Source organism: Malus sylvestris, chromosome 13 (assembly GCF_916048215.2).
Source record: "Malus sylvestris chromosome 13, drMalSylv7.2, whole genome shotgun sequence".
In the NCBI taxonomy this organism is placed as follows: Eukaryota; Viridiplantae; Streptophyta; class Magnoliopsida; order Rosales; family Rosaceae; genus Malus; species Malus sylvestris.
Window position 1 is genome coordinate 4163074 of NC_062272.1, and position 9147 is coordinate 4172220.

A 9147-nucleotide genomic window follows, 5' to 3' on the forward strand; every position below is an offset into this window, starting at 1 on the left:
TGTTAAGTCATCCAGGATAGCCGTGCAGCATCCCATGCTGTCACGTTTCTTCATTAGCTTGTTTGAAGAAGCATGCCCGTGAACGATACATCCAGTAAAACAGTATTGAAGTCGCAGAAAGTGCCTTGCTCTTGGGGATTCAAAATTTTTATCCGTTCATCCAGATCTTGGATGCAGTTCCTGTGCAAGGAACTGGTAATCCGCTCATAGATATGTTAAACTTTTTAAGCATCCAAAATCAACAAGGAGAAGGGCACCAGTACAATTTGACTCTTGGTGTTGCTACATCTCACCGGAAAATCCACTCTTTATATCCTAAGCAACACATGCATCTCTAACAGGTGCAATGTGATTTCTGATTAACCTGGCTCCATCTGCCATCTGAAGCATACAGGTTACGCATTAGCACATAGTAGCAAGCTTCACTGGGATGCAACTCTAGCATTCTTCTTATCGCCACTTCGCCAAGATCAAACCTTGAATAGAGTCCGCATCCATGGAGAAATGCCCCAAACAAGCTAACATCTGGCTGAATTGGCATTCTCTCAATGAATTCCAAGGCCTCTTCAAGTTTGCCAGCACGAGCCAGTAGATTGACCCTGCATGCATAATGCTTCATCGAGGGCTAGAAGTTATAGTCCTTGCAGAGTGAATTGAAATAGCTCCACCCTTCTGCAATCACTCCTGTATGGCTACAAGCTGATAATAAGGTCGTGAAGATTACTTCGTTGGGCTCTAGATGCTTCTCTAACATGTCACTGAAAAGTGCAAGGGAACCTGTACTGTCACCCTGAATTCCATAACTGCTAATCATTGCACTCCACGTGATGGTGTTCTTCTTTCCCATTGCATCAAACAAGCAGATTCAGCATCCCCGCACTTGGCTTAGAAGTTTAAAAGTGCAGAGCCAACATAGATATTTGCAGTTAATAGGCCATCCTTTATCGAGTGAGCATGACGCAATGAACCAACTGGAAGGAAACCAAGGGAAGCGCAAGCTGAGAGGACAAAGACCCGTTTTGGGAATACCCAGAAATAATGGAATTCCAAGCAATCACATTCTTGTCGGAGATTCTTTCAAAGATATAACGAGAATCACTAATCATCCGGCATTTTGCATACATGTCCACCAGAGCATTTCTCACAGTAGATTCCTCCAACCCAAGTTTTATCCCAAGACCATGGATTGACCTTCCCAAATTCAAATTACCTGACTGTACACAAGACGAAAGCACATTTGCAGTAGTTATAGAATTGGGCAAGAGACCAACCCATTTCCAATCCATAAACAACTCCAAGGCCTTGTCGGGATACCCACAATGAGTGTACCCTACAATCATTGCTGTCCACGAAACAAGATCGATCCCACAAAACTCATCGAATATGGAACGAGCATCTCCAATGTCCCCGCACTTGACATACACGTCCAGAAGAGATATCACCAGAAAAGACTTAAGTCCAATACCATTCTTAATCAAATGTCGATGAATCCACTTTCCCTGATGTAAAGATCTTAACTTTGTGCATGCAGTAAGTATGCTTCCTAACGTGAACTGATTTCCTTCGACCAACCCCTCTCTCATCCTATTAAACAAGACCAACCCATCTTCTGGACAATCATTTTGCACATAACCCAACTATCATTGAAGTCCAACAAACCACATTTCTAACAACAACAATCCCATCAAAAACCGCCCAAGAACACTCAATCCATCCACACTTCACATACACATCCACCAAACCTGTCAACACGAAACTATCAGGACTTGCCACCTTAACAATCCGGCAGTGCACCTTCCTCCCCTTATCTAAATCTCGCAACTCACTACAGGCCTTTAACACAATCAAGAAAACAGCGTTATCATGCTCTCTTGCGCACATTCTCATACGATTATAAAACCCTATAACCTCTTCATACAAATTATGCATAAAGTACCACCTTAGCATCACTTTCCACGAATAAAAATCTGGGCTTGGCATTTTATCGAACAGATACCGGGCACACTTGATGTACCCAAATGACCCATATAAACTGATCAATTTTGTTCGACAAAGGAGATCGTCGGCGAGGCCGTGGAGGACAATCAAGCTGTGGACTTTCTTCAGGGAATCGATGTTCCTACACAAAACGACAAGATTAAAACATGGGTTCGAACACCGCGTGCGTCGACGTTTGAGAAAAGTCGGGAGGCTCCGACGGTGGTGATTGGTAGATGGCATGCATCAGAGTCCGCCATTGAAGTAAGGGCGTTTTCTGTATTTGCAGATGTAAGGTGGCGATGAGTTTCTTCATCGTCGTCCTCATCAAATTTCCTTTTGTTTTAATTTTCCCGGAAAATTGTTCAGTGTTTGAAAAGCGGTTGATTCATGGCGGCTGATGCCGTTAAACCACCCCATACGGTTCTTTGTTTTGGCGCGCCCTGACCTTTCGTTTTGCGTTACATTATGGGCCTTGAGAAATTGGTCGGCCCAAAATGTCTGGGCTGGTTCTGAAGCTGTCCATTCCATTTCATCACTAATCATGTTGTGATTAACATATTCTTTTTATAAAACTCTTAACTAACAATTACTTGGGATTATGACATAGTAACGCGATTAGTTTGGATTGTGTCATTTTTTGGAGTTAGACCGTCTCCAATGGAGCTATCAAATTTTATTTTCATAGCTGATGAAACAAAATAACATTTTGTAAACTCTCCTATTTCAGCATCGACGTCAAATTAAAATGTTTTTTTATTTTTTATAAAACCAAGTAGGTTAAAATTTAATAATAAAATATTCAATAGGTGAAGAAAAATAAAGAAATATGTGGGCCCAACATTAAAATAAAACAACAACAAAATTGACGTTGCCTTCAAATTTGGCAGCAAAGTGTAAAATGTCAATTGATGTAGGATTTTGGCATCTCCTTTGAAACAAAAAAAACCACATTTTTACTTATCACAACAGTATGCATTGAATTTTTATGATCTCCTTCGAAAATTGATCTTATATGTCATTCATTTAAATAGTTGCTTTTTAAATTTAATTAATACTAATAAGATTTACCAACAAACAAAATAAGATTTAAGAAAGGGAAAGTTAATCATTTCTGAATAAAATAATTGGAAACATATTCAAACATATCTGCTGCATGAAAATGATGTCCCAACATCCTCGTTTCATAATCACAAACAGGTAATTAGTAATTTAAGACAAAAAATATATATTAAAAGAAATTAACAAAACCCAGTTGAATGAGACCATGGTATCTTCAAGAGACCAATGATTATCCATTTTTTTTTCCTAAACAAACCTATTGGTAGTCAAATGTAATCATAAAACCTTTTACTTTTTGGGTGGGTTTACGAAAATATTAAAATTTGAAATTCAATGAAAATAACATGGGAGTTGAAACTCTAGAATATATTATTGAACGTCAACAAAAAGAGTTATCAAGAACAATTTTATAGAAAGAATACAACGATATAAAATAATAAAATGGCCACGATCGGGAGAATTTGAGTCTAAAATATATTTAAATATTGTGAACAAGATTACGACCATACTAAACAATCACGATTCTCACTTAATGATCGTTTCATTTTCAATTGTTTATTAGGTCGTAGAAAAGGATAATAAAATAATATAAACATGTACCATGCTGAGTACATAAACAATTCAAATTGTCAATTGTTGAATGGTTGAATTCTTGAAGTGTGATTTTGAGTTGGGGGGGGGGGGGGGGGGGGTCGGGTGGGTTTCTTTAGCATTATTATTACTAGAAAATTAAATTTTGAAATTTGTTAAATGAATATATATAAATTTCAAAATTTAATTTTTATCTAATAATAATAAATAATATAGTGAGCATCACAATACTTCATTTGAGAGCGATGAGCAAAATATTCTCAAATAAAAAGAGAAGGGAGTGAGGGCAGGAATACGATTGGTGGGGAGTTTGGAAAGAATATCTATATTTTAATATCCATGTTTAAGATGTAAATATTTCTATTTTAACTTAATAAAATTTATAGAGAAAAAACCAAAATAACAAGGGTGTAGATAGTGAAAGAAAATAACATTACTTAATATTACAATTTTTTTTTTTCACTTTCTAAATAATAAGTCTTAGAAGGATTCTGTAAATGACAAGTTTGATATCAATTTATTTTTTTACCACAGTGGTGGAAATGTGTTGTGCCCTTACATGACGGCAGAGATTGAAACTCCGTCCCATAAGCTTGATCACGAGGGTTCAAATTCGGGTCTTCATCTCACCTTATGGCTAATCTAACTGTAGACATCGAAATTTCGTAAATAAATGCTGACCGATAAATCAAAGTGTCAACGCTCATGTATTACATAAATTTTACACGTAGCGCGTGACTCAACGAAAATTGAAATGAGTTGGAAAAGTCATCAAATAAGACACGTGTCAACACCTGGCAGAAACGACTTATTTCATCTGGGATATTATATTCAAAATTAGGTCTTGGAAAATTCTATAAATACAAGCCCATTTCATTCATTTGGGGGAACCAATTCATATTACACCTTGAAGCTCTGAAGCTCTGAAACTCCGAAGCTCTCAAGCATCCAGGTTCCCGAAGAATCGAGAAAGCTCTCTTCGTTCTTCGTTCTTCCAAGATCAAGCCCAAACGGCCCTTTGGATCAACAATCATCCACCAATTCAAGATCAAGCCCCGACGGCCCTTGAAGAAAGTGTTCTTCGTTCTTCGTTCATCGTTCTTCCAAGATCAAGCCCAAACGGCCCTTTGGATCAACAATCATCCACCAATTCAAGATCAAGCCCCGACGGCCCTTGAAGAAAGTGTTCTTCGTTCTTCGTTCATCGTTCTTTCAAGATCAAGCCCCGACGGCCCTTGAAGAAAGCCCCATCGTTCATCATCCGTTCATCCAAGATCAAGCCCTAACGGCCCCTTTGGATTAACAACGTCGACAAATCCACACATCTAACCGTTCTTCAAGATCAAGCCCAAAAGCCCTTGAAGATCCGTTCATCACTGTTCTTCAAGATCAAGCCCAAACGCCCTTGAAGATCTGCTCATTACCGTTATTCAAGATCAAGCCTCAAACGGCCCTTGAAGAAACATTCATCCTCAAGATCAAGCCCCAACGGCTCCTTGAAGATCCGCTCAAATCCACCTCCAAAGATCAAGCCCACGGCCCTTTGAAGAAACTTCCAACAGTTCATCCAAGATCAAGCCTTGACGGCCCTTGGATCAACGAAATATCCACCAATCAACACCTTACGGAGATCGAATCAGAGGATCAAAATAGAGAGAGATTGTAACCCAAAATCATCAAATACATAATATTTGTTTGTGCGCGTTGTTCTTGTCTCTTTCGTTTCAGGAATTTTCCGTGTTCACAAATTGGCACGCCCAGTGGGACAATCTCTACCTCTCATCTCTTTCTCCGTTCAAGAAATTCGAGCACACTTCCAAAATTAATGGCTTCAAGGAAGGCTCAAACTGTTCCCGCAACTGGCGCAAAGAACAAGAGCGCCCTCGTCGCAATAGGTGTCACTTTAGGCATCACGACTCGAAGCATGGCAAGAGCTACTTCTGCCGCCTCTTCCACCTCTGCATCAACTCTGTCAAGGGAACAAAAGCACCCAAGGCACGAGCCTTTGATCACCTTAGCCTCACTAAGGGCACCAAGGGGGGAAAGCCCAAGGAAATATTCCGAATCCATGCTCTCCGATGCCGATTCAAGCGACAGTTCAGCCATGCAAGTCATGACCATTGGAGCAACTTCAATCGATGAGCAGCTGGCTCAAATGAATGAAGCAATCGCAAGGCTAACCCGAACTGTGGAAGAAAAAGACTTGCAAATTGCAGCACTAGTCAATCGACTAGAGGCACAGGACGGCGATAAACCCGACCCAGAGAATGATCCACTAAAGAGAAGAGATGACGAAGAAGATGAGCCTCAGGTGGAGAAAAACGATGCGAAGCCGGAGCCAGACCAAGCAGCGGCACTCATGGGATCTCTTTCTATCCAGCAGCTGCAAGAGATGATCACCAACACCATCAAGGCACAGTACGAAGGGAGCTCATATACCTCCGGGTTGTACTCAAAGCCGTATTCAAAGAAGATCGACGCCTTAAGGATGCCGATGGGTTATCAACCACCAAAGTTCATGCAATTTGATGGAAAGGGAAACCCGAAACAGCACGTTGCCCACTTCGTTGAAACTTGCAACAACGCAGGAACCGAAGGGGATTACCTCGCCAAGCAGTTTGTGCGCTCGCTGAAAGGAAACGCCTTTGAGTGGTACACAGACCTAGAGCCTGAGTCCATCAACAACTGGGAGCAATTAGAGCGGGAATTCCTCAACCGCTTCTATAGTACCCGCCGTACTGTGAGCATGCTAGAACTAACGAGCACAAAGCAGTGGAAGGACGAGCCAGTCATTGACTACATCAACAGATGGCGCACTCTAAGCCTCGACTGTAAAGACAGGCTCTCGGAAACCTCTTCAATCGAGATGTGCATCCAAGGCATGCAATGGGGTTTGCAATACATCCTTCAAGGCATTAAACCGCGGACCTTCGAGGAATTGGCCACTCGCGCCCATGACATGGAGTTGAGCATTGCCCATCATGGGAAGAAAGAACCGATCGCCGACTACAAGAACGACAAAGTTCTTGGGACAAAGGTGGAAAAGGTTACATGGAAACCCACCAAGGAAGCGATGACGGTCAACACAGCTCCCGTCAAAATCTCCACACGAGGCAAGGCGATTCAAGCCGAAGGCTTTCGTGATCAAGAGATGCGTAGACGCACTTTGAAGGAGCTTGAGGAGAAAACTTATCCATTCCCCGACTCTGATGTGGTTGCCATGTTAGAAGACTTGCTGGAAAAGAAGGTGATCGGCTTGCCTGAGTGCAGACGGCCAGAAGAGATGAATCGTACCGACAGTCCAAGATACTGTAAATTCCACCGCTTCATCAGTCATCCGACAGAAAAGTGCTTCGTGCTGAAAGATCTCATCATGAAGCTGGCTCAGAAAGGAATCATCGAGCTAGATCTTGACGATGTGGTGAAGTCAAACTATACCACTTTCACTTCTGGCTCTTCCGACTCAAAGTTTTCACCTCAACCGCTGGGGGCATCCTCCAAGACAAGCAAAGTTGAAGGATGGACTCAAGTCACTCCTAAGAAATTGCACAAGAAGCATACGTCTCCTCCACATGTTCGCCAATCGGAAAGGGGGCAAAGCAGCTCTGGTCAACCTTCAAAGCAACGTGAACGTGTTGAAGATGATCAAATTTCGACACATAGATCGTCCATCCCCATCACGATGCGCGATTTCTTGCCCGAAGACTTCTTCAATCACGCGGTCAAAGCTCCTTGCTATGAAAATTGTGAGGAACGCCTCTCCCGGATTGCTTGACAAAATTCACAAAAGCTCCTTGCCTGCATGAGCCTAAACTGCATGGCACAAATGCTCCTTGTTCGCACGAGCCTAAACTGCACGAACCAAAGCTCTTCACCGGCACGAGCCTAAACTGCATGGCACAACGCTCCTGGTCTGCACAAGCACAAAAGGCGACACCAACGCTCCTTGTCTGCACGAGCTGAAACTGCAACACGGCACCAAATGCTCCTTGTCTGCACGAGTTAAAACTGCAAACGACACCAACACTCCTTGCCTGCATGAGTTAAAATTGCAAACGGCACCAAAAAAAAAAAAAAAAAAAAAAAAAAAAAAAAATGTATTTTTGAACTACGTTTTGACTTGATCTCTTTCTTTGGAAGGGTACGTAGGCAGCTTGAATATTCAATTTCAAGTTCAGTCACATCAAAAAAAAAATTAAAAAATTAAAAAAATGTTTTATTAAATAGAGTCAATTTTATTACAGAAAAAAAAATAAATAAAATACATATGTTTTATGTATTAAAATAAAAAATAATAATAATAAAAAATAAAAAAAATAAATACAGATTCCTTTTGTATACATACATACATATATATATATATATGTATATATATGTATATATGACCTCTATCCAGCCCATCAAAAAGGGGTCATCCAAACTCAAAAGGAAGCTATCCAGGCCCAAGTGACAGCCTCCAAGCCCAGGCTTCCCTCTCAACAACACCAGGCCCACCGGTGCTCTTCCTCAAACAGGCCCCGAAGACCTTGAAGCCAAGCCCACCGTGATGGTGTTCATCACCGATGCCATCTGCTCCATTCTCCTCATACAATTCTTGGTCGGAATAAAGGGCAATAATTTCCTCTTCTCTTTGAGACCACCATCCGCTTCTCGTATCAGTTCCCAATTCTTCTTCCCTCGCAAACCCTAATTTTGAAGCTCAGGAGCTCCGATTTCCGCAGATATGGCGAGATGTGCTGAGGGAGAACGCGAGGAAGAAGTTCGAGAAGGCCCGATTCGAGATGGATCCGGAAGTTATAACGCGACTACTCATCGGCGATCATGATGCGGTGCAGTCGGCGATAGATGAGCTCGCCGAGAAGCAGCGACAGCAAATTCAACAGAAGCGCAGGAGACCCAGTCTGCGCTTGAGACGCTGATGAATGGCGACTGGGTGATGACTGGAGAACCGGAGCAGAGGCCTACCTCGTCAATTCAGAAGGGACACCAGATCCATTTCCTCTCTCTCTAGACACCCTTCGTGCTCTCCGCCTTGGCCTCGCCTCTGCCGTCGTGGTCTCGCCGCCATCTCCGACATCGCCAAATATTAAGACCACCTACACGCATTCCGAGACGACATGGAATCTCTCGTCCTCAACGAGCCACCCTCATCCAACGACCTCCCTATGACTATGGCGCCTGCAATCAGCGGCGAGATCTCGCAGATCCACCACCAGAAGCACCACCTGGCTTACATCACCAACTGCAAAAAATCGATGTCGGCGGCGATCCAATGGACGACGGTCGGGATGGTCGCCACCTGGTACGGCTCCAACATCGGTATCCTGCTTCTAAACAAGTACCTGCTCACGAACTGCGGCTTCCGGTTTTCGATCTTTCTGACGCTCTGCCACATGACGGTTTGTTCGGTGCTCAGCTACGTCGCCATAGCTGTGATGAAGGTGGCCCCATTGCAGAGCTTGAAGTCAAAGGTTCAGTTAGCCAAGATCTCCGGGCTCAGTGTCGTTTTCTGCTTCT

General features: G+C 42.5%; 1 pseudogene; it reads right to left on the reverse strand.

The window, feature by feature from the left end:
- Positions 1-138: 138 nt before the first annotated feature.
- Positions 139-2383, reverse strand: LOC126595015 (pentatricopeptide repeat-containing protein At2g03380, mitochondrial-like; annotated as a pseudogene).
- Positions 2384-9147: the final 6764 nt, after the last annotated feature.